The 27,576-nt window shown below is 36.5% G+C and overlaps 1 protein-coding gene across 2 annotated transcripts in view; it reads right to left on the bottom strand.

Moving 5' to 3' along the window:
- The window catches only part of SLC25A40 (solute carrier family 25, member 40), a 56,046-nt gene that overhangs the window by 28,017 nt on the left and 453 nt on the right, over positions 1-27,576 (bottom strand). Inside the window, exon 2 of one of the 2 annotated variants that reach the window (XM_011961761.1) lies at positions 27,050-27,177. The exons of the other annotated variant lie outside the window; for it this stretch is intronic. The gene's annotated coding sequence lies outside the window, so the exon portion shown is untranslated. The remainder of the gene's footprint in view (positions 1-27,049; positions 27,178-27,576) is intronic. 2 annotated transcript variants of the gene reach the window in all.

The following is a 27,576-nucleotide window of genomic DNA, read 5'->3' as shown; positions in this document are numbered from 1 at the left end:
ATGTATAATAAAAATATTTTAGTTCCTGAAACTTATGTAGAATCTTCAAGTCTAGGGAACATTATATTTGTAACATTCATTTAAATGAGCTCCTTTAAGTGGAAAAATAATATACGTATGCTAGAATACAGGTATACTTCTCCTCCAGAACGGTAAAACGGCCCACAGTACTTTATTGTTTGACACTGATGCCAGCAAGGTTGACAACTTGAATATGTGCACATGAAAGTAAATCCAGAAAACTTTATTACGTTTTTAGCCATTATAATGTAAGGAAACAAGTCAGAAATTTAGATACAACTCTTTAGAATACGAAATTGTTTCATAACATATATACTATTTTAGAAAAATAAGTTACATCAATTATCTCCTGAAATCATGTTACCTAATTATAATGAGAACTGAAAAATGAGTCTCCTTTTCAATTTATTACAAAAATAATGAAAAAAATGCAAAACTCTACTCCCAGAGACTTGGGAGTACACGTAGAAAATGTGAGAAGTGATTATCAGTGAACTACCTAGAACTCATAATGTATTCAACATTGCTTTAAACTCCCTACAGTTTTACCAACTTACTTATCTTTTTTCTTTGCCACTTTCTATTCTCCTATGTGCAGACACTGTCCCTTTTTCAGGGAGGACACATTCTAGTGGGATAAATCACTCTAACAAAGTATCTCTTGGCTTTCCTATAATAGTAGAACATCTCATCAACAAACGTTCTGCAAGGACAGTTTTCCTCCCTCAACTCCCTGCAAAATTCCTCTTTTCTATACCTTTTCTGCTTCTGTATGCTACTGAAGTAACCATTAATAATTTATTCTAACTAGCCAACGTGGTCTTCAAGTGTAAATGGGAAGCATTCTCCAACATGAAAAACCCATGAGCCCTTCTTAAGAAACATGTTACTTAATAACAAAATTCACTTAACCAAGAGATTAATGATGAACATTTAGTAAAAGGATTAAAGTAACTTACATTTAAGCTAGAAGACAGAAAGGTATCTCCTCAGTATCATCAGAATTTTTAATTTTTTCAAAACAAATATGTGTTAAATGCTATCTTATAATCTTGATTTACCTTCTGCATTAGTCTGTTTTCACACTACTGATAAAGACATACCCAAGACTGGGCAATTAACAAATAAAATAGTTTTAATGAACTCACAGTTTCACATGCCTGGGGTGGCCTCACAATCATGGCAGAAGGTAAAAGGCACATCTCACACGGCGGCAGAGAAGGTAAGAGAATTTGTGCAGGGGAACTCCCCTTTATAAAACTATCAGATCTCATGTGAAATATTCACTATCACAAGAATAGAACAGGAAAGGCTCACCCCCATGATTCAATTACCTCCCACCAGGTCTCTCCCACAACATGTAGGGACTGTGGCAACTACAATTCAAGATGAGATCTGGGTGGGGATACAGCCAAACTGTATCACCTTCCCCTGGTCAATAAAGATGCTTAACATTTCTTCACATTTTTATCAGTAGTATATATTGCCTCTTCTGTAGTATGTCCATTTACATCTTTTACCTACTTTGATGTTAAGGCATGTATACTTTCCTTACTGTTTTGAGGAATCCTTTATTCCATTTAAAAAAAGAATACTCAGGAATGCATGATATGGTTTGATTGTCTCTCCACCCAAATCTCATCTTAAATTGTAGTTTCCCTAAATCCCCGTGTCATGAGAGGGAACAAGTGAGAGGTAATTTAATCATGATGTTCTTGTGATAGTGAGTTCTCACAAGATCTGATGGTTTTATAAGGGACTTTTCCCCCTTTTGTTTGGCACTTCTCCTTTCTGCCACCATGTTAAGAAGGACATATGTGCTTCCTCTTCTACTATAATTGTAAGTTTACTGATGCCTCCCCAGCCACACTGAACTGTGAGTAAATTAAACCACTTTCCTTTATAAATGACCCAGTTTCAGGTATGTCTTTATTAGCAGTGTGAGAATGGACTAATATATTTATTTATTTTTATTGATACATACTAGATGTACATGTTTCGGGAGTACATATGATAATCTAATATATTAATATAGTCTGTCAAGATCAAATCAGGGTAATTGGGATATCCATCACTTTAAACATTTATCTTTTATTTATGTTAGGAACATTCGAATTATTATCTTCCAGTCATTTTGAAATGTTTAACAGATTATTAACTATGCTTACTCTACCAACTGATCAAACACCAGGTCTTATTTCTTCTATCTAACTGAAATTTGTACTCATTCATCAACTTCTCTTCCCAGTTTCCTTCCCCAAAACCTTCCTGGCCTCTGGTAATTACCAATCTACTTTTAATCTTCATGAGATCCACTTTTTTAGCTCCACATATGACTAAGAACATGTGATATTTGTCTTTCTCTCTCTGGCTTATTTCAATTAACATAAGGATTTCTAGGACTTCCAGGTTCATCCACGTTGTCACAAGTGATAGAATTTCATTCTCTTTTTACATGTGTTCTGTAAATGTCAGCTAGGCCTGTGTAGTTTAACTCCAGTGTTTCCTTGTTGGTATTATGTCTGAATGATCTGTCCATTACTGAGTGTGTTACTGAAGCTCCCCACTAATAATGAATTGCAGTCTCTCTCTCCCTTTACGACTATTTAAAAAAATTAATTGATATGTACTAGGTGCATCTATATTCAAGGTGGATGTGATCATTTAATACATTCATATAATTTATAAAGTCAAATCAGTGTAATTGGGATATCCAGCACCTTAAATGTTATTTATGTTAGAAACATGTGAATTATTCTCTTCTAGCTATTTTGAAATACACAACAGATTAATGTAAACTATATCCACCATAGTCATCTATCAAAAAAACGTGGTCTTCTTTTACCAAACTGTTCACTTTAGATCTATTAATGTTTGCTTTATATATTGGGGTGTTCCCGCATTGGTTACATAAATATTTATAATTGTTGTATCATCTTGCTTAATTGACCCCTTTATCATTTTATAGTGACTTTGTCTCTTTTTACAGTCTTTGACTAGTAGTCTATTTTACATAAGCACAGCTAGTCCAGATTCTTTTTGGTTTCCGCTTGCATAAATGAAATACCTTTCTCCATCCCTTCGTTTTCAAATTGTGTCTTTATAGATTAAGTGGGTTTTTTGTAGACAGTATATGGTAGGGTCTTGGTTTTCTTAATCCATTTAGCCATTTTGTGTCTTTAAACTGAGAACTGAATCTACTTTTATTCTGTATTAGTACTAACAACTTACCACTGCCATTTTGTTGTTTCTTTAACGGCTGTTTTCTAACTTGTCTCCTCTTCTTTTCTCCCATTCTTACTGTTTTCCTTTGTGGCTAAGTGATTTTCTTTGTTAGCATGTTTTGATTTGTTGATTTTTTCTTTTCTTTCTTTCTTTTTTTTTGAGACAAGGTCCTGCTCTGGTGCCCAAGCTGGAGTGCAGTGGCAGGATCACAGCTAACTGCAACCTTAAGCTGCTGGGCTCAGGCAATCCTACTGCCTTAGCCTCTTCAAGAGCTAGGGGACTATAGCCATGAGCCACCACTACCGGTCTAACGCATTGCTTGTTATTTTTAGTGTATCTACAATAATTTTGCATTGTGGTTAACATGAATTTTAAAAATCATCTTGTAAATACATTATTTTTAAAAAATGAAAACTTATTTTAGATAAAGAATAGAAACAAAGAGAAAACTAAAAAAAAAAAAAAAAAGCTCTACACTTTAATTACATCCTGCACACATTCTGACTTTTTGTCTTAATTTACATATTCTTATATTCTTTATCTCTCAACAGGCTGCAGTAGCTATTACAGTTTTTGATAGATTTTTCTCTTATGCTTCATACTAGAGTTATGAGTGAATTGCACACCACAATTTCAGCATTAGAATATTCTCGGGAGGCCAGGTGCAGTGGCTGAGGCTTGTAATCCCAGCACTTTGGGAGGCCAAGGCAGGCGGATCACTTAAGGCCACAAGTTCGAGACCTGCCTGGCCAAGAGGACGAAACCCCAACTCTGTGAATAAAAATAAAAATTAGCAAGGTGCAGTGGTGCATGCCTGTAGTTCCAGCTACTCAGCAGGCTGAGGCAGGAGAACTGCTTGAACCCGGGAGGCAGAGGTTGCAGTGACCTGAAATCACGCCACTGCACTCCAGTTTGGGCAACACAGTGAGACTCCGTCTTGGGGAAAAAAAAAAAAAAAGAATATTCTTGGAATCTATGCACAGTGGTTCATGCCTATAATCCCAGCAGTTTGGAATGTCAAGGCAGGTGGATTTCTTGAGCCCAGGAGTTCAAGATCAACATGGGCAACATGGTGAAACCCCATCTCTACAAAAAATACAGAAATCAGTCAGGTGTGGTGGCACATGTCTGTAGTTCCAGCTACTTGGGAGGCAGAGGTGGGACGATCGCTTGAGCTCACAAAGCAGAGGTTTCAGTGAGCTGAGATCATGCCACTGCACTTCAGCCTGGGCGGCAGAACAAAACCCTCTCTAGGGGAAAAAAAAAAAAAAAAGAATGAATATTAATGGTCTGTGTACTTACTTTAACTGGCCAGTTTTGCACCTTAAAATGTTTTCTTTTCGCACATGTTTTTTCCTTCTAGATTGAAGAATTCCCTTTAGAGTTTCTTGATGGGTACGATAGTGATGAATTCTCCTAGCTTTTGTCTAAGACTTTATCTGGCCTTCATATTTCAAGGATATATTTGCTGGATACAGTATTCTTGGATGGCAGATTTTTTTTCATTCAGCTGTTTAAAAATGTCATCTAACTCCTTCCTGGCCTGTATGGCTTCTGTTGAGAAGTCTGTTGCCAGACGAATTGTAGTTTGTTTACATGTTATTTGGTTCTTTTATTTTGCTGCTTTTAGAATCCTTTATTTATCCTTCCCCTTTTAGAGTTTGATTATTATATGCTGTGGAATAGTTTCTGGGGTGCCAGTTGAGTTGGTCTCACCTGTGTGAGACACTCATGGGAAGCCATGGGCGGGCTTCTGAGGAGAAATGTCTCCTTGTTGCCTTCACGTCTTTATGTCCTGAGAGCATAACCTCTCAGTGGCATTCCACAGGTTGCTCAGGGAGGTAACATTCCCTTGAAAGAGGGGAGTATAATCAAACATCTCAGCTCCTCCTGAAACCCACTCCTGATAAGTTAAAGATCTTAAGTAGTTTAGACACATGCCTTTGCTCAAGGAAATTCACAGAAACCACCACTGCTTATACATCTGATTGAATGACTCAGGAGTTCCTTCACTGATGCTTTTCCTCATCCCTTCCTCCCTCTCCCATCTGCCTAAGAACAAAGAGCCTGTAAACCAATAAACTGGGTGAAGTCCAAGAGCTCTGGGCTGTGAGCAAGCCTCCAATGCTGTGGTCCCCTGGACCCGCCTTTTAAACATTTATTCTTTCTCTAACTCCTTTGTCTCCACTAGACTCGGGGTACCCGCTGGGTGGTGTGAGGCTAGTTTCCCCAACATATGCCTTAGGGAAATCTTATTTGGATCAAATCTGTTTGTTGTTCTCAGACCTTCCTATAACTGGATATTTACATCTTTCTCAAGTTTGGGATCGTTTTCTGTTATTATTTCTTTGAATATGTTTTCTACCTCAACTCCCTCTTGAACACCAATAATTCTCAGATTTGGTCTTTTGAAGTAATTTTCTGTATCTTGTAGGTAATCTTCACTCCTTTTCATTGTTTTTATTCTCCTCTGTGTGTTTTCAAATAGCCTGTCCTTTAGCTCACCGATTCTTTTCTCTGCTTGATCCATTCTGCTGTTCACAGTATCTAATCAAATTTTTAGTTGACAAGTATTGCTGAGTTCCAGATTTCATTTTTAAAAACAATTTCAATCTGTTTAATTTCTTTGATAAAATTCTGAATTTTTTTGTTTTATCCTGGAGATCAGAGTTTACTTAAAACTGCTATTTTAAATCTTTGGTCACAGAGCTCATGTACTGTGTCTCATTAGGATCAGTCAATGGAGTTTTGCTGTCTTTTTGGGGAGGTCACTATTCCCTATTTGTTATTTCCTATAGATTTATGTCCATATCTTTGCAATGAATAATTCATTTATTCCAGTCTTCTTGGTCTGGCTTTAGTGTTTACTGGGCATGTTTGCTTAAGACACTCTTCGTAATTTACCTGTTGAATATTGTTTCCCACTAGGTCACTGCCTCCTTTTTGGTACTAGATAGCACCTTAAGCACAGGATTGCCTCAGCTTTAGTAAGTAATCTAAATGCTGCCTGTCCTGAATGGGTGAAATCACAAAGAATACATCACAGCAGTGTGAGAAGGATGGTTAGGTGTTCCTGCCTAGGGGACCTGTGGAACATTCCTCTTACAGTATGGTGCTGCGGAACAGCCACTGTGATCTGGCATCTCCTTTGGTTGAGTTATAGAGCAGAGTTTGCAACGTCAGGGACGGTGTTATCACCTCCCCACCTTTTACTCTGCCTGTCCTTAGCAATATTTCTATCTTCAGGCACCACCAATGCTTCCAATGAGTTGAGGGAGGAAGAATTCTCCTGAGAGGGAACCCGAAATTATAGGGACGCTGACTGTTCACCTCAATCTCACAACTTCCAGCATAGAAACCATGAATTGAAGGGAACGATTCTGCGCACTTGGTGCCAGGAAGACTCAGAGGAAAAGTATCAGAGATACTTTTCCACAGAGTTTTTCTTGTTTAGGAAAAACTCTCAAACCGTGTTTTTCCTCTGCTCTCACACCAGAAAAATCAAGAAAGAATTATCTGACCAAATGTTTGGGGGTGAGGAGTTCCCCCTACCTGTACGCAGTGGGCCCTGCCAGCTGGATATCCTCCAATTTAATTCTGACGCTATTTACCTAGAAATAAGAGTCTAATCCCACAGGTTGAGGGCTGACTCCAAGACTGCCTCTCAATTTCAGTCACAAGTCCACGCCTCCAGAACTTCTGACTAATCAGATTTGAGTTGGGGTTCCCACAACTCACTCTTTGGGTTTGAACAATTTGCTAGAGTGGCTCACAGAACTCAGCAAAGCAGGTTTTCTGATTCCTTATAAATGATATTGCAAAGGAAACAGATGAAGAAATGCATAGGGAAAGGTATAGGGGAAGGTCGTGGTACTTTAATTTCTTCCCTGGGCATGCCACGCTGCAGGAACCTCAACATATTCAGCTATCCAGAAGCTCTCTGAACCCTGTCCTCCCAGGTTTTTATGAAGGCTTCATGATATAGGCCTAGTTAATTAAACCACTGGTCATTAGTGAACAACCTGACCTTCAGCTCTTCTCCTCTCCCCGAAGGTTTCAGGGTATGGCTATAAATCCCAAACTTCTAATCATGCCTTCATTTTTCTGGTGACCAGCCATACCCTAAAGCTGTCAGTATTAGCATACAAAAATATAGGACTTTGGAGATTCTAAGGATTTTAGGAGTTGTACATCAGGAAATGGAGATGAAGGCCAAATATATATATATTTCACAATATCAGACCATCTGCTTGGAGTTTTTTTCATTTGTCTGTGGCTCTGAAAGCTGTCTCATCCTATTTGAGTTCTAGGATATTGCTGGTGGTAATCCTGGCACTGTATATTTGTTTTCAGTTTTCTGTTAAAGAGAATGTAGCCAACTTACTTCTACACCACCATTTTGGAATTGAAAACTCTCCCCTTTAACTGGGTGTGGTGGCTCATGCCTGTATTCCTAGCACTTTGGGGGGCCAAGAGAGGCAAATTGCTTGACCTCAGGAATTTCAGACCACCCTGGGCAATGTGGTGAAACTCTATATCTAGGAAAAAAATACAAAAAACGAGCTAGGTGCAGTTGTTTGCACCTGTAGTCTCAGCTACACCGGGGGCTGAGATGGAAGGATCACTTGAGCCCAGGAGGTCAAGGCTGCAGTGAGCCAATATCATGCCACTGCATGCCAGTCTGGGTGTCAAAGTTACAAAGGGAGACCCTGTTCAAAAAAATAAATAAATAAATAAAAATCTCTCCCCTTTATTCTATTACAGTTTGTACCCCTTTTTTTTCTGGTTTCTTTCACTCACTAATTATTCTGAAACTCATTCATTTTATTACATGCATTGATACTTGGTTCCTTTCCACTGCTGAATACTATTCCATTATATAAATATACTACAATTTATCCATTTATCTGTTGATGAAAATCTGGGTTGTTTCAAGTTGGGGGTTATTACAAATAAAGCAACTATGATTATCTGTTTAAATCCTGAGTAAATACGTAAGTAGAATAGCTGGATCAAATGGTACATGTATGTTTAACATTTAAAGAATTCGGAAAATGTTTTCCAAAGCAGTTGTACCATTCTACACACCCACTAGCACTATATGCAAGTTCCAGTTGCTTCACATCCTTAACAACACTTGGTATGGTCAGTTTTAACATTTTATTCCCTTGAATAGATGAATCGTGAAATCTTATTGTGGTATTTGTATTTTTCTAAGGAATTGTTATGTTATGCATCTTTTCATGTCTTTAGTTCCCATCTAATATATCTTCTTTGGAGAAACAGCTATTTAGATCCTTCGGTAATTTAAAAATTGGGTCATTTTCTTAAAATTAAGTTATAATTCTTTGTATTTTTTGGATACTAGATCCTTACCAGATACATAACACACAGAATAGCTTATTTTGTGAGCTGTCTTTTCACATTCTTCATAGTGTTCTTCAACATACAAAAGTTTTAGGTTTAGACAAAGCTCAATTTGCCTATTTTTTCCGTTGGCCTTCTGAAGTAAAGGACAAAAGTGATAAAATGTCACTTTCAAGATTAACTTAGAAAAGACTGTGAGGTCCACTAAAGCAGATTCTGCTTTCTTCATTAGCTTTATCTGATGATGATAGGGACAAGAGGCAGATAACTTCTGGGCAGAAGAGGGTGGATCCCCAGTGAGGACCCCACCCTCAAGACTGGAACTACAGCCCAAAGTGAAAATTTACATCCCTGTTTCCCACTTGAATGTTGCCTTTTCCAAAACTACCTATGGCCTGCCCCACCCCCATCCTGTGCCCATATAAACCCCAGGCTCAGTCAGAAAGGGAAAAGCAGCAACAGCTGGATATCTGAGAGAAGCAGCTTGACTTTTGAGTGACGGCTTGACAGCGTAGCTTTGGAGATGATTCTAGCTGGGGACGGCCAGACCTCAGGGCAAGATTACCTTCCTGCTCCGACCCCTTTTCAGCTCCCCTTCCTGCTGAGAGCCACTTTCATCAGCATTTACCATATTCAAGTCATTCGTGTGACCTCATTCCTCCTGAATGCCAGACAAGGAATCATGTGCCACACAGGAGCGTGTAAAAGGCCGTCACACTGACTCTCCTAAGCTGCTAACACTTAAGCTGTCTATGGATGGCAAAGCTGAAAGAGCACTGTATCATTTCCTCTGGGGCTTCAGGGGTCACAGGCACGGGGCGGTACAGAGTTTGCTCTTGCTGGCGCCCAAAAGCACTCACCCCAGCTCCTGCACCCGCTCACCTGCACTCCCCATCACATGAGGGGTGGAACAGTGAGTGAGTAAAGTTTGCCCCTGCCGGTGCTCATGCACTCCAGTTCCCATGCATGAAGAGGTCAGGGAAATACCCTGATTCAATGATACAAAGTGCCATGCTGTGAACTGCCCTATGTAGAGACCCATCTGGGCAACAAAAACAGCCTCCAGATAATAGCATTGAACTGAGGCCCTTCATACCAACAAGTCAAAGGAAAGTGAATCTTGCCAACAACCACTAGTGAGCTTGAAATTAGATCCCTCCCTGGTTGGAGCCTTGAGATAAATGCAACCTCAGCCAACACCTTCATTATACTGTCCTGAGAGATCCTGAGCTTACTTAACTAAGCTGCATCCAGATTCCTAACACACAAAAACTGTGAAATAGTAAAGATTAGTTATTTTAAGATAACTACATTTTGGAATAACTTGTTATACAGCAACAGAAAGTATCTATTGAGATGAACATACGGTTTTTCCTTTTTAGTCTGGTTACATGGTGATTTACACTGCTTGATTCCTGGAATAAACCTCCATTTACTCATGATGTTTTATCCTTTCTATAAAGAATTGATTTTCATTTGTTAAATTTTTGGTAAGAATTTAACCATCTATGTTTATTAGGGATGCTGATCCATAATTTTTTGTATCATCTTTGCCTTTCTTACACCATGTGAAGAGAATTCACCAGTGAAGCTATCCGGGCCTGGAGTTTTCTTTAGTAGATATAAGAACATTCAGGCTTTCTCTTCTTCTGTAAGCTTTGACAGTTGGTATATTTCAAGTAATTTGTCCATTTCATTTAAGTTGTTGAATTTATCAGCATAGGGTTGTTCGTAATATTGCTTTGTTGTCATTTTAACATCCATTGGTTCTGTAGTTGTGTACCTTTCACTAATTTATTAAAGATCTTAATAAATGAAGAAATATACCATTTCATACACTGGAAGAATAAATGCTATAAAGATATAAATTCTTCCAAATTTATAGATTCACAGGAATTGTAACCAAAATTCCAAATCTTCTTACTTTTCTGGGTTTGACAAACTATTTTCCAAAACTTACATGGAAGTAGAAAATGGCAAGAATTACCTAAAGTTTTGAGATGCAGTTAAAGCAGCATTTACAACGAAATTTACAGCATTACATGCTTGTATTAGAGAAAGTCTAAAATTAATGACCTAAGCATCTTCCCAAAGAAACTAAAAAAAGAGCAAATTAGAACCAAAAGAAGAAGAAAGAAATGAAAATAAAACAGAAATCAGTAAAATTGAAAGCTGAAAAACAATAGGAAAAAAAAAAGCTGGTCCCTTGAGGCAAATAATAATAATAATAATAATAAACCTCCAGTCAGATAACAGAGGAAGAAGAAAACCTTTGACAAAATCCCACATCCACCATGACTGAGAGGCTTCCGCAAGCCCTTCAATCCCTTCAATGAAAGGGAGATTGCTGAGTTTGATAAGAACCATTTACTACTCTCATCATTTCTATTCAACGAAGTACTGAAGAATTTAGCCAGTACAACAAAGCAAGATAAAGAAATTAAAAGCGGCTGGGCGTAGTGGCTCACGCTTGTAATCCTAGCACTTTGGGAGGACCGAGGTCAGGAGTTTAAGAGCAGCCTGGCCAACACAATGAAATGCTGTCTCTACTAAAAATATAAAAATTAGCTGGGTGTGGTGGCAGTCACCTGCAATCTCAGCTACTCAGCAGCCTGAAGCAGGAAAACCGCTTGAACCCAGGAGGTGGAGGTTGCAGTGAGCCCAGATCACATCACTGAACTCCAGCCCGGCTGACAGAGCTAGACTCCGTCTCAAATAAAAAAAAAGAAATTAAATGCATACAAATTGGAAAGAATGCAGTGTCTAGTCACAGACAAAATGTAGAAAAACACTAAGAACCCACAAAATTTAAAATGCCACTTAGAAGTAATAACTTAGTTTAGAAGAACTGCAAGATAAGTTAATATAGAAAATCATATCCCTATATATTAGCAACAAAGTTATTTGAAACGTGTCAGACAACTCCAAAAATGTGAAATACTTAGGTATAAATCTATACAGTATGTACAAGCTTTGTATGCTGAGAATTAAAAGACACTAATAAATCAAAGAAGCCCTAAGTAAGTGAGAAATATTCCATATTCATAGATCGCAAGACTCAAATTATAAGGTCATCTGTTCTGCCCCAACAGATATACAGACTTATAGCAATTATGAATAAAACCCTAGCACAACACTTCATAGAAATCGACAAGTTGATTCTAAAATTTATATAGAAAGACAAAGAAACCAGAATAACCAAAATGATTTTGAAAAATAGTAACAAAGTTGGAAGCTTCACACTACCTGATTTCTTGACTTAATGTAAAGCTACAGTAGTTAAGATACTGCACTAATGAAGAAAGAAGAGGCATATTGACCAATGGAATGGAACAGAGGGTTAAAAAAAATACACCCACATATATAAGATCAAATTATTTGTGACTATAGCAGAAAGACCATTACATAGAGAAGGAATAGTCTTTTTCAATAAATTGTACTGGAATAATTAGATGTAAAAAGAATCTCCATCCATAACATCATACTTGATACAAAAGCTAACTCAAAATGGATGTAGACCTAACTGTAAAACTTCTAAGTACAAGTATAAAACTTTAACAAGTTAACATAGGTATGTTTATGACCTTGGATTAAATAAAATTTCTTAGATATTACACCAAAGGCATACTTCACAAAAGAAAAAGAGGATAAATTATGTATCATCAAATTTAAGAACTCTCACTCTTTGAAAGATACTGGTAAGAAAATTTAAAACAAACAAAAAACAAGCCATAGACTGGAACAAAAATTTCACGTATCACATATCTGATAAAGGACTTACATCCATAATACATAAATAACTCTCAAAACTCAATAAGAAAATGAATAACCCAATTGTGTGTGTGTGTGTGTGTGTCAGTGTGTGAGAGAGAGAGCGAGAGAGAGAGAGAGACTTGCTCTGCCACCCAGGTTGGAGTATGGTGCTGCAATCTTGGCTCACAGGAACCTCCACTTCCTGGGTTCAAGTGATTATGCTGCCTTAGCTTCCTGAGTAGCTGGGATTACAGGCACCCACCATCACACCTGGCTAATTTTTGTATTTGCAGGAGAGACGAGGTTTCGTCATGTTGGCCAGGCTGATCTGAACTCCTGACCTCCAGTGATCCACCTGCCTTGACCTCCCAAAATGCTGGGATTATAGACACAAGTCACCACACCTGACCAAATAATCCATTTTTTAAAATAGGTAAAGATATACCAAACAAGAATATGAAATGATGCTCCACATCATTTGTCATCACGGAAATCAAACTAAACCATAATAAGATACCACTACATAATTACTAGAATGGCTTTAAAAAATGTTGATGATACAAGTGTCAGCAAAGATGCAAAGCACCTAGACAACTTTCAAAAATTGTTAGTAGAAATGTAAAATATTGTAACAATTTTGGAAAACATATTGCCAGTTTCTTATATGTGTATAAGGCTGATCAAATAAGTAAATGTATAGTAAATAATAACAGCCAGGTTTCTCACTGTCACAGAATGAAGGTACAAATGAAGAAAACAAGAAAGCTAGAAGACACCCTGTCCTATGATGTTGGATTTGAATCAAAGCTATCATAACAAACTCATAGCTTTAAAATGCATGTATACAAATAGACAAACACAGAAATAATTACAAATGTATATAAATGCATGAGTTAGTATACATATAAATATTTCTAAGCTGTGCCTGCTGAAGAAGTATAGAACCAATGATACTCCAGTAGCAATAACTCAGTAGTAACAAATGTACCTATTATCCAGATCATAATCTTTAATTCTCCAATAAAAGGAACCAGAGATGCTTTTAGAAGTGGTTGTTCCTAGGCGTAGGGCAGGGAAAATACAAAATGAAACTGCCATAGTGCTAAAAAATAAGAAAATGATTTAAAAGGATGAGAATGCAGTGGTAAGAAAACACATTGAATGGCAAAGAAGCCAAACTGAAAGAGTTCCCAAAGGCCAAAGTTAGAAAACAAAACACAAAATAATTGTTCTGGATTATAACTAATGGCATAAAATAAATATCCATCAGTAGATATTGATATAAACAAACAATTGAATAAAGAGATGGAGACGAGTGATAAAGTTCTTTCTTACAAAAGCATTCCTATTAATGAATTCTTCGTTAATAAGGAATGAGGAAAGTAAAAAACTCACCATTAGAACATCAGGGTAATAAGCACTGTAATAACACAGTAATAAGAATCCACCAATAGATGCTAAAATCATTGAGGAGAAACAGGATATTTGCATAGTCTCAAAGTATCTTCCCTAAGATACTTATTAATTACAAATATAAAGATAGTACTTTAACAGTAGAAAAACTCTGCAGACAAACCAAGTGGTTAAGGTTAATATCATGGTTAATATCATCAATAATAAGAAATGTAAATATCACATACACCCTGTCACAATGTATTAAGAAGATTTTTTGTGATATTCTTGCCAAAAATGCATACTCTCCATCTAATCATGAAGATACATCGGACAAAACCAAATTAAATGACATACTACAAAATAACTGACTAGTATTCTTCAAGGGCATGGTACACAAAGACTGAGGAATCATCACAAATTAAAGGCAGAAGAGACAAGAAACTAAGTACAATGTGGGATCCTGGAGTAGATTCTAGAATAGAAAAATGACAACAGTGGGAAAAACTCATAAAATATGAATAAAATTGGTAATGTGGCTTAGGAAAAAGTCTTGTACCAATGTTAATTTCTTATTTTGATGTACTATAGTATGCAAAATGTTAATATTAAGAGAATAAAGTGAAAGAAAAGTGTTTAAACAGACTTATCATATAACACCCTCAATCCAATGTATTTACACAAGGAAAATGAGACATTTACATTTATATAAAAACTTGTACACAAATAGTTGTAAGATCTTTCTTCATAAATTTCCCCAAACTAGAATCCACTCTAACATCTCTCAACTGGGAAATGTGTAAACAAATTTTCATGTGCATAAAATGGAACACTACTCAGTAATAAAAAGGAAGAAAGTACCGATATATCCAACAACAGGGATGAATCTCAAATAAATTATCCTATGTAAAAGAAACCTGACTCAAAAGGCATTATTTCATTTAACTGGCATTATTGCATTTAACTGGCATTATTGCAAAGGCAAAATAATAAAACAGATTGGACTGCCAAGGGATTGGAAGTGGAGAAGAAGAGGAAAAGACTAACAGCCGTGGAGAAGTGACAGAACTGTTGTAAATCTTGATTCTGGTGATGACACTATGTTTGTCAAAACTCACAGGTATATGTACTAATAGGGGCAAGACTGATTATATGTATATCACCTTTAAAAAGATAGCATTACAGGCCAGGCATGGTGGCTCACACCTGTAATCTCAGCACTTTGGGAGGCCCATGCAGGCGATCATGAGGTCAGGAGTTCGAGACCAGCCTGACCAACATGGTGAAATCCCGTCTCTACTGAAAACACAAAAATTAGCCAGGTGTGGTGGCACGCACCTGTAATCACAGCTACTCAGGAGGCTGAGGCAGGAGAATCGCTTGAACCCGGGAGGCGGAGGTTGCAGGGAGCTGAGACCGCACCATTGCACTCCAGCCTGGGTGACAGAGACTCCATCACCCAGGAGACTCCGTCTCAAAAAAAAAAAAAAAAAGATAACATTACAGCCTTGGCAACATAGGGACACCCTGTCTCTGCCAAAAGTTTTTAAAAATTAGTCAGGCATGGTGATGCATGCCTGTAGCCCCAGGTACTCAGAAGGCTGAGGTGGGAGGATTGCTTGAGCCCAGAAGTTCAAGGCTGACTGTGCCAATGCACTCCAGCCTGGACAACAGAGTGAGACTCTGTCAAAAAAAAAAAGTAGCATTAAAAGAAGACAATGTAAACTGTGGTTTTTGCCATTACTTTTAATGGCATTACTTTTAACGAGCAGCCTGAATTCTCAAGGTGATTCCTCGTGCCAGAGGAGCAAAGTGAAGATTGTTCTGAAAGAATTGCTGTTGTCTATTTTTACTTCTCTGGTGGTTGCCTAAGGACCAGTGAAAGGGACTTGCGCCTTTATTTCACTAAACTCAGAACTCCACAAGGCTATAAAGGCAACTACCCAAGGGATGTTTGTCAAAAACACTTAAAGGCAAATTTATCAGTTGTGGCCACCTGGAACAAGGGATAAAAATTGGTGAAAACAAAAGACACATAGAAGAGCTCGGGGGAAAAAGCTGGGCAATGAAGATGTTTTGTGAAGTAAGCTCCCACAGATCTCTAGGTCTCTAGAAGGCTACATCCATGTTTAGGAAGGAGCACACGCACCGAGAATACCCAAGAAGGCATTCAGCTCTAACCCCTGGCTGACCTCCAGGCTCTGCACAAACAGAAAGTAAAGGTTAAGGAAGATATGTAAACAGCCCATCTGAATGTTGAAAATATTTCCACCCCTAACACACATACACACAGCCCACCACTTAAGACTGGGAGAGTTTTTTGTTTGTCTTAGCGGGGATTCCAGGCATTTAAGCAAATTTTCATCAAATCACTAGCTGACCAGTAAGCTAATGAAATAGAAACTTCACTAGTCACAAATGACAATGTATATGGACTTGACAAAATTAGTTATGAAAAGTCACTAAACAAACAACAGCAACCACAGTAAGCAACAACAAATCCTGGAGAGACCAAGAATCTGGTTTCCAGAGTTGCTATATTATATTTAAAACGTCCAGTTGTCAGTAAAAAATTATGAGGCATGCAAAGAAATGTGGCCCATACAAAGGGAAAATATAAAGTAATAGAAATTCTCTCTGAGGAACCCCAGAAACTGGATTTATAAGATCAAGGCTTTAAAACAATGATTTTAAATATACTCAAAGAGGAAAGGAAATCATGTAAAAGAACTAAAGGAAATCATGAGAACAATGTCTCACAAAGGAGAGACTATTAATAAAGAAACAGAAATTACAAAAAAGTGACCGAAGAGATATTCCAAAACTGAAAATTACAATAACTGAAATGAAAAATTCATTAGAGGATCCAACAGCAGACTCGAGCAGGCAGAAGAATCAACAAACTTGAAGACAGGTCTATTGAGATTATCCAATCTGAAGAACAGAAAGAGAAAAACAGAATCTAAGAGACTTGTGGGACATTATCAAACAAACCAACATACACCTAATGAAAGTACCAGAAAGAAAAAAGTGAAAAGGCCAGAAAGAATAATGGCCAAAAACTTCCCAAATTTGATGAAAGAAATTAATCTATACATCCAAGAGGCTCAGCAAATCCCTAGTAGGAGAAACTCAGAGATAGAGTTTTCACAAGACACATTTAAATCAAATTGACAAAAGCCAAACAGACAAAGAGAATCCTGAAAGAAGCAATTCATCACATTAAAGGGATACTTGATAAGATTAACAGCTGATTTCACATGTAAAATCATGGAGGTCACAAGGCAGTGGATAACATGCAAAGTAATAAAAGAAAAAGACTGTCAAACAAGAATTCTATATTTAGCAAAATTATCCTTCAGAATTAAAAGAAAAAACCCAAACTAACACATTTCTAGATAAAGAAAATCAGAGAATTTGTCACTGGCAGAGTTGCCCTACAACAAACACGAGGAGAAATCCTTCAAGCTAAAATGAAAGGCACTAGAGATTAACAGGGATTCATAGGAAGAAATAGAGTACACTAGCAAAAGCAACAAGTTAGGTAGTGATAAAAGGCATGTAAGTATATTTTTTTGTTTGTAAGTCCTTTTTGCTCCTGATATAAAAGGCAACTGCATAAAGCAATCAACAAATATTTGTTATGAGCATACAATATATAAAAATATAATGTATGACAACAATAGCACAAAGATGGGGAAAGGGAAAGGAGCTATACAAGAACAAATTTTTATAAACTACTGAAATTATGTTGGCATTAATCTGAACTAGATTTTATAAACTAAGATGTTAATTGAAACCCCACAAGCAACCATAAAATTTTAAAATATATTCGAAGTAACAATGAAATTAAAATATACAATATCTATTTAAAATAAAAGGAGGCAGTAAAGAGTGAGTGAAACAAGCACAATATATATAGTACCCAACTTACAATGGTGCCACTTACTATTTTTCAACTTTATGATGGTGCAAAAGCAATATGCATTCAGTAGAAATCATACTTCGAGTATCCATATAACCATCCCATTTCTGTTTTTCACTTTCCGTACAGTATTCAATAAATTACATGAGATATTCAACAGTCTTTTATAAAACAGGCTTTATATTACACCATTTTGCCTAACTGTAGGCTACCATAAGTGTTCTGAGCACGTTTAAGGTAGACTAGGATAAGCTACAATGCCTGGTAGATTAGGTGTATTAAGTGGATTTTTGACTTATGACGTTTTCAATTTATGATGGGTTTGCTGGGATGTAACCCCATCATAAATTGAGGAGCACCTGTATATAAATGAAATACAGAAAACAAGTAACAAAATAGCAGATGTAAATCCCACCTCAATAAATGCAAATATACAACTAAAAGGCAGAGGTTGGCAAAATCAATTTAAAAATAATAATCAAACTATATCTTGGCTACCAGAGATTTAAAAAAAAAAAAAAAATATGAGACAGAGCCTTGCTCTGTACACCCAAGCTGGGGTACAGTGGCATGATTATAGCCCACTGCTGCCTCAAACTCCTAAACTCAAGCAATCCTCCTGCCTCAGTCTCCCAAGTAACTGGAATTACAGACACACCACCATGCTCAGCTACTTTTATTTTAAATTTTTACAAACAGGTCTCACTGTGTTGCCTATGCTGGTCTCAAACTCCTGGCCTCAAGAGATTATCCTGCCTCAGCTTCCTGAGAAGCTGGGATTACAGGAGTGAGCCACGACACCCAGCATGACACTTATATTTAAAGATACAAATAAGTTGAATGTAAAAGAAAGAAACAATAAAGATAACAATGTAAGTAAATGTAAAAATCTGTAATTTTAGTAACTGAATTGTTAATGTACTTTTGGTTAGCAACATCACTTTTTTTCCCATATGATTTAAAATACAATTACATAAAATAGTAATTATAAATCTAAATTGATTTATATCATTTATATCTATTTATATGTTATTTATAACAACAATATGTAATTTATCACAACATAAAGTGGATGGGGAGATGGAGGTATACAGGAGCAGAAGTTGTGTATACTATTGAAACCAAGCTGGTATTATTCTGAACTAAATTGTTATATATTTGATGTTAATTGCAATTCCAAGACTACCATTAAGAAAATACCTAAAATATATATTTAAAAGAAATTATAAGGGAATCAAAATGGTACACCAGAACACATCTATCACAAAAGAAGGTGATAATGAAGGAATGGAGGAATAAAATGATATGACATATAAAAAACAGCAAAATGGCAAAATACGCTCTCATGAGTAATTTCATTAAGTAAAATAAACTCTCCGATTAAGAGGTAGAGACCAGAATAATGAATTTTAAAAGTACCCAACTATACGCTGTCTAAAAGAGACTTTAGACCCAAAGACACACATAGGCTGAATGTGAAAGTGGAAAAAGACATTCTATGAAAACGGTAATTATAAGAGAGCTAGAGTGGTAGTACTAGTATTAGACAAAACAGACTTTAAGACAAAAATTGTTACAAGAGCAAAGAAAGATGTTATGTGACAATACAAGTTGTCAATCTATCAAGAAAACATAAAAATTATAAATATATATACACCTAAAAATAGAGCCCCAAATATAAAAAGTGAAAGTGATAGAACTAGAGACAGATAGTTCAACAATAGTTGGAAATTTCATCATCTCACTTTCAATAATGAATAGAACCAGAAAAAACACAAACAAGGAATCAGAAAGACTTGAACAACACTATAAACCAGTTAGACCTAACAGACATATATTGAACACCCCCCCCAAATAACAACAAAATACATATTCTTCTGAAGTGAACATGGGACATTCTTTAAGACAGATCATATGTTAGGCCACAAAATAATTCTTACTTAATAAAACTAAAATAATTTTATCATTTTTTGACCAAAATAAGAGAAACTGTAAAATCAGTAATGAGAAAATGTGGAAAATTCTTGAATACATGGAACTGAATAATATACTCAACCAATGAGTCAAAGAAGAAATTACAATGGAAACTTGAAAATGTCTTCAGATGAAAGAAAATGAAAACACAACACACCAAAACCTAATGGACACAGCAAAGCAGTGCTCGGAGGGAAATTTACAGTTATAAAAATCTACATTAAGAAATAAGAAAGATCTCTCAAATCAATAAACTAAACTTTTCCCTATAAAACTATCAAAAGAACAAACTAAACCCAAGGCATGTAAAAGGGAAAAAATACTATATATCAAAATGAAGATGAAAAGGAAAAAATACTATAAATCAAAATGAGGATGAAAAAGGAAAAAATACTATAAATAAAAATGAGGATAAAAAATAGAATATAAAAACTAAAGAGAGAATTAATAAAACCAAAAGTAGTTTAAAGGATCAACGAAATTCACAATCTTTCAGGTATACTGGCCAAGGGGGAAAAAAAAGACAACCCAAATTACTAAAATCAGGAATGAAAGTGGAGACAATACTACCAGTTAGTCTATTTGTTCTTGAGTCAATTGTCTGCTTACTTCTTTTTTTTTTTTTTTTTTTTTTGAGACGGAGTCTTGCTCTGTCGCCCGGGCTGGAGTGCAGTGGCCGGATCTCAGCTCACTGCAAGCTCCGCCTCCCGGGTTCACACCATTCTCCTGCCTCAGCCTCCGGAGTAGCTGGGACTACAGGCGCCCGCCACCTCGCCCGGCTAGTTTATTTTTATGTATTTTTAGTAGAGACAGGGTTTCACCGTGTTAGCCAGGATGGTCTCAATCTCCTGACCTCGTGATCCGCCCGTCTCGGCCTCCCAAAGTGCTGGGATTACAGGCTTGAGCCACCGCCCCCGGCCCCGTCTGCTTACTTCTAAATACACTTATTAGAAACCTGTTCTATCAAAAATCAAAATCTCCCCAAGAGAGAAAGGTCCAGGACCAGATGGTGTCACAGATAAATTCTATCAATATTTAAGAAAGAATTTACACCAAGCCTTCTTAAACTCTTCCAATAAATAAAGGAGGGAACACTTCCTAATTCATTTTATGAAGCCATTACAGCATTACTTTGATGTCAACGCCAAAGACCTCACAAGAAAACTAGCGACCACTAGCCCCTTTGTATGAAAGGTGCAAAAATTCTCAAGAAAATACCAGCAAACCAAATACAACCACGTATTAAAGCAAGTATATACCATGACCAAGTCAGATTTACCCCCGGAATACAAGGATGGTTCAACACATTAAAATCAATCAACGAAATACACCATGTTAATTAAATGAAGGAAAAAAAAAATCATCAACTCAATTGATGCAGAGAAAAATCTGACAAAATCCAGCACCCTTTCATGACACAAATATGTGACAAAGTAGGAAAAGAAGGGAACTTCATCAACCTGATAAAGGACATCTATGAAAAAAAAACTCAAAAATAACATCATATTTAACAAAAGAAAGACTGAAAGCTTTTCCCTGAAGATCAGGAAAATAAAAAGTATGTCCATTCTCTCATCACTTTGATAACACATTATAACAGAAGTTCCAGCTGAGGCCATCAGGCAATAAAAAGAAACAAAAGGCATCTATATTTGAAAGAAAGAAGTAAAAGTATCTCTAATAGATGATTTGATTTTGTATCTATAATACCCTAAAGAATCCACCAAAAATCTATTAAGGCTAATAAATACAGCAAAGTTGCAGAATACAAGATCAATATATAATAATCAATTGTATTTCTATACAAAGCAATAAACAATTTGAAAATTAAATTAACGAAACAGTTTCCTTTACAATAGCATCAAAAAGAATGAAATATTTAAGAATAAATGTAATCAAGGGGGTGTAAGTCCTGTACAATGAAAATCACAAAACACTGTTCAAATTAAAGAAGACTTAAATAAATGGAAAGACACTTTGTGTTCATGAATTGGAAAACATATTGTGTAGATGATAATACTCTACAAATTCAATGAAACTGTGACCAAATTTCCAACTACTTTTTTTGTGGAAATTGATAGGCTGACCCTAGAACTCATATGGAATATTAAGAGACCCTGAATAGCCAATCTTGAAAAAGAACAAATTTGTAGTACTAATACTTCCCAATTTCAAAATTTACTAAAAATCTACAGTAATTAAAATTGTGTAGTACTGACATAAGGAGAGACATATAGATCAATGGAATAGAACTGAAAGCCCAAAAACAAGCCTATACATCTACAGGCAACTAATTTTGAACAAGGTTTTAAAAACCTTTCCATGATAAAAAGAATAGTCTTTTCAACAGATAATGTTGGGAAAACTGGATATCCACATGCAGAAAAATGAAGGTGGACTCTCTACTCACATAATATACAGAAAATTATCTCAAAGTGGGTCAAGGACATAAATGTAGGCAAAGTACAGAATTCTCATAAGAATAAATCTGTATGACCCTGAATCTGGCAATAGTGCCCTAGATATGATACTAAAAGCACAGGTAACAAAAGAAAAATAAAATTAGATTTTATTTTAAAAAAATTGTGTATCAAAGGACACTATCAAAAAATTGAAAAGACCAGGTATGGAAAAGAATAAAATTTTTGCAAATCATGTATCTGATAAGGGTCTAGTATTCAAAATATATAAAGAACTTAAAATTAAACAACAAGAACAACAAAAAACCTTCAAAAAAAGGGGCAAGGGACCTAATATTTAGAGAAGGTATACTGATGGCCAATAAGCACATAAAAAGGTATTCAACATCATCACTTATTGGGAATATGAAAATCAAAACCAGAAATAGATGCCACTGCACACCCACTAGGAAGGCTATAATTAAAAGTACAGAATATCACATGTGTTGACAAGGATGTGGAGAAATGGGAACTCTTTTACACTGCTAATGAGAATGTAAAATGCTGCAGCCACATGGAAAATAGTTTGGCAGTTCCTCAAAATGTTAAACAGAATTATAATATAACCCAGAAATTCTCAGTAATAATTCTAGGTATATACCCCAGAGAACTGAAAACATAATAGTCTAACAAACATTTGCTTGTACACAAATGTTCAGAGATTATTCATAATAGCTAAAAATAAAAAGAAACCAAATGTTCATCAACTGATGAAAGAATAAACAAAATGTGATATATCTCTACAAGAGAATTTTATTCATCTCTAAAAAGTGAATGAAGACCTGATATATGCTACAAAATAGATGAGCCTTGAAAACATTATGCTCAATAAAAGACAGACACAAAAAAACCCACATATTCTATTTCTATGAAATGTCCAGAATAGGCAAATCCATAGGGACAGAGAACAAAAGAGTGGTTGCCAGGGGTTGAGGAGACAGGAGGAATGAAAATGAGTGCTTGATGGGTAAGAGGTTTCCTTTTCCTATGTTGAAAATATTCTGGAATTAGATAGTGGTGATGATTGCACAACATTGTTAATATACTGGAAGCCACTGAATTCTACATTTCAAAATGGTTACAATGGCAAATTTTATGTTATATGAATTTTACCTGAATTTTAAAAACTGAAACTATATGAGATCCCAGTTCACACCCAGTGAATAACAACACTGTGCTTCACACATTACTGGAAGGAGAATCAAAAACGTCAATAGTTTCTCATACTGTTAAATATTACGTTACCACGATTCAGCAATTCTAAAAGAAGTAAAAATACATTCCCAAAAAAACCTTGTGTACAAATGTTCATAGCAGCATTATCCATAACAGCCAGAAAAATAGAAACAAGCCAAGTGTCCATTAACAGGTGAATGGATAAACTGTGGTATATTCACACAATGAACTACTACTCAGCAATAAAAAAGAATGAACTACGGATATATGTAAAGCATAAATGAATCACAAAAAGATTACATTATGAAAAATAATTACAACCCAAAACATACAAATTATATGATTCCATTTATATTATGCTGAAATACAGAGAAAACCATTCAATGATAATAAAAATCAGAAGACTGGTTACTTCTGGTGGGAGGAGGGAGACTGGAAAGAATGAGGCATCCTTCTGGGATGACAAAATGTTTTGTATTTTCATTTTAGTGGTAACTACATGGATATACATATTTATTAGAATACATAAATTCATATTTAGATATATAATGTTTAAAATGGCTGTACTTTATTGCATGTGGATTATAAATGTTTGAAATTTTATACAATAAGACTTCTACGAGTATAACAGTAAACAAGCTTCACTGGGCATAGCACATTGTTAGTGCTCAATCAAAACAGGACGAAAGCAGGAAATGAGGCAGGTAGGTAGATTATTTTATAGTCATGGCCAAGTATGTGTCTCATACCACCCTAAAGGAATTTACAATTTAGTTCAGTATGTAAGAGATAACCTCTGAACTGGTTCATTATCTGTAACAGCTGATGGAGGTGCCAAGTAGCCTCTGAATTATGTTGCTTCGAGGCATCCATTACCATATATTCCCAAATTCTGAATCCTCCTGTCTTGCCTTTTTTTTTTTTTTTTTTTGGAGACAAGGCTTCACTCTGGACTATAGTGGTCAATCATAGCTCACTGCTGCCTAGACCCCTGGGCTCAAGTGATCCTCCCACCTCAGCCTCCTGAGTAGCTGGTACCACTGGTGTGCACTACTCTAACAGGGTTAATTTTTTCATTTTCTGTAGAGACAGGGTCTCCCTATGTTGCCCAGGCTGGTCTCAAACTCCTGGACTCAAGTGATCCTCCCACCACGGCCTCCAAAAGTGCTGGTATTACAGGCGTGAGCCACCTAGCCCGGCCTTTCCATTTTTGACCCTTCACTTAGGATGTGTTCATGGGCCTGATAATGCTGAATTTACCCTGGTTTCCCAGCCCACATTCACCTGAGACATTAACTTCAGTGCCACAGTCACTAACCAATCCTATCCTTGCATACACTTAGCCTGCAAAACTAAGAATTTAACCTTATATATAACCTTAAGCCCTCCAATTCACCAGGATAGTGAGACTACGAAATGTGCAAATTAAATAATAAAAATAGACCAGAACACATTTCAGAAAACAACATGTCAATAGTTGGCAAATGAATCAAACAGGAATGATTATTATTCAAGATCCAAATGAGCAGGAGATAAAGGTTGAATCTAAGCTAAATTTGCTATGGACAAGAAAAAATATTTGCTAAGCCAGGTGAAGAGGCTTAGGCAAAATAAAGAAAAAAAGTGGTAAGTATTATAAAATTAATTCGTCTAGATTCTAGAATAAAAAATTTATAATTGGATATGTGTGAGGTAATCTGAAAGATCAGATTTAGATCTCTGATAATCACAGAAAGTTGTGGAGTAGACTAAACAATATTATCTTCATTTATAGATAAGGAAATTCTAGCATAGAAAAGTTAACTTTTTTTTTCTTTTTGAGATGGAGTTTCGCTCTGTCACCCAGGCTGGAGTGCAATGGCGCAATCTCAGCTCACTGCAACCTCCGCCTTCCGGGTTCAAGTGATTTTCCTGCCTCAGCCTTTTGAGTAGCTGGGGTTACAGGCGCACAACACCATGCCCAGCTAATTTTTGGATTGTTAGTAGAGCCAGGGTTTCACCATGTTAGCCAGGCTGATCTCCAACTCCTGACCTCGTGATCCGCCACCTCGGCCTCCCAAAGTGCTGGGATTACAGGCTTGAGCCACTATGCCCTGCCAGAAAGGTTAACATTTGCCCAAGGTCATAAAACTACTTAGGGATAGGGCAGGTAATTAATAAAATTCATTTCTCTTGATTCACAGCCACATAGTCATTTAATTACATCATGATTCTGCTCAATGTTCTCCAATTTTGCCTAATATAACTCTCGAACAAAAGTTTCTCACCATAAATAACCCCGCCCCCATTCACTTCTTGAATGTCTATCCTTCCTCTGAAGGAATGTTTTCAAGCATATTTTCAATATCTACTTTAAGACAAACCCCATCCTCTTACCAACAGACCTGACTACTGGACAATTAAAGGAGGTTTCTATCCTTACTGACTATAGCCACGTCCTTTCTGTGCCTACTAAAAGATTTAGGTTCCAGTAATATTTTTAAAAACTAACCTTGGATAATAGATTAGAAAATTACTAACTTTTGAGTAAAGCAGACTTCCTGTTTATTTATTGCTCGGAATTACCACCTTCAGTGCAGCAGAGGGTGAGTCTAACAGCATAGGGTGCAACTATGTTACTGTCCTTCCTCTTCACAGTAAATAAGACACACAACTCATCTTTCACAAGAACATAAAATGGACTTCCTTTTTTGAAAAAATGTTCCTCAATAGCAGCATGCTGAAATCTTTCCCACATCCTCTAAACCTTCCAAAGATCAAGTCTTCCCTTCATTATACTTTCCTAAAACAACAATTTTTTTTTTGAAAGAGTACACTCAACCTGTCTGAACTTCAAGCTTATCATTTTTATCTAGTACTGTACTCATCTCCGCCACCTACTCAAATTACCCTTAAGGAAACCAATGATACCTGAAACGCCAAAATCAAATACTTATTTTTCAAGTCTTAAACTTACCTGTCCTGGGGATGAAGGAACTGGTGCAGCGCTCACTAGGATATAATTACAGAACTCTTAAGGAGCTCTCCTCTGTGCCAGGCACTGTACTAAGCATTCAAAAATGTTCATTTAACCTTCACAACATCCCTGAGAAGTATTACCCCCTTTTAACAGATTAAAATTGGGGCTCAAAATTACCCAGAGGCCAAGTAGTGAAGCCCATATGATTCTAATGTTTGCAGTCTCTTCCCAATTCTGTGGCATTTCCTCCATCTCTTTCACTATTTCATCAATCACGCTTTTAATCAGTTCTCTCATTTCACATGCTCTCCTTGGCAATTTCATTTCCTCCCGAAGCTTTAACTACATTATATATTAGTACTTCCCAAGTTTTTAAATCTTTCTGTTAATATAAACATTTTGTGCTCTCTGTAGCTTATATTTTGAAAATAAGTTCCCATAGAAATCACAATATTGAAATCGTTTATTTAAACCTCACCTCCTTACACCACTCAAGATCTGTTAACCTTTAATGAACTGCCCCATGATTAAAATCAACAGACCTTGAGGTAGAAATATTTTATTGGAGAGATATCAAATCACTCTATTTCCTCTTCCCATGTCCACTTTTCCTAGACATTTCTCTCGAGTCATACACATCTTCAACTGTCTAATAAGCATAGTTCCATGATTGTCGCCCCACGGCCTTCAACATAAATCTGTGTAAAACCAAACTCTCATTTCCCTTAGCAAACGTGTTCTCTGCGTTCCAGCTAATATTGTCACAACCCACCCTTGTCTATTCTTTGAGGTACCTACCTGCAAAACTGTAACGTTGACACTCTGACTTCCTTGAGTTACCAGCTAAAAAAAATCAAACATTATAGGAGTGCCTATTATGGCCTGGAGTAGAGGAATGCAAAATAGTTCAAAATATCCTCTTCCTCCTGAAGAAAGTTTTTTGTTTGTTTTTTTTTTGTTGTTTTTTTTTTTGGCGAGGCATGTTCCAACTTATAAAATTAAAATATGTTCACAAGCATTTTAATTTGATCTTTAATCTCTGTTTTACAGAAAAAAAAAAAATGAGATGTTACTTTCCACTCCTTCATTGTTGAAATAAACTTACACACAACTAAACGAAAACAGTTCTGTATACAATAAAAGTCAACAGGGCAGCGCAAATAGCCAACTACCCAAGGACACAAAGTGACCTGGACGGGTTCTGGGGTGTCGCTGCCGTCAGGACCGGGGGCCGCCTGGCCGCACCCTCCCTCCGACGTCCTACGGGACCGCACTCTCTCCCGCAAGTCGCTCTGCGGCCTGTCCTCAGCCGGCGGGGTCGGCAG

Source organism: Colobus angolensis, unplaced genomic scaffold, assembly GCF_000951035.1.
Source record: "Colobus angolensis palliatus isolate OR3802 unplaced genomic scaffold, Cang.pa_1.0 Scaffold569, whole genome shotgun sequence".
Classification (NCBI taxonomy): Eukaryota; Metazoa; Chordata; class Mammalia; order Primates; family Cercopithecidae; genus Colobus; species Colobus angolensis.
This window is presented reverse-complemented; position numbering and strand designations above follow the sequence as displayed.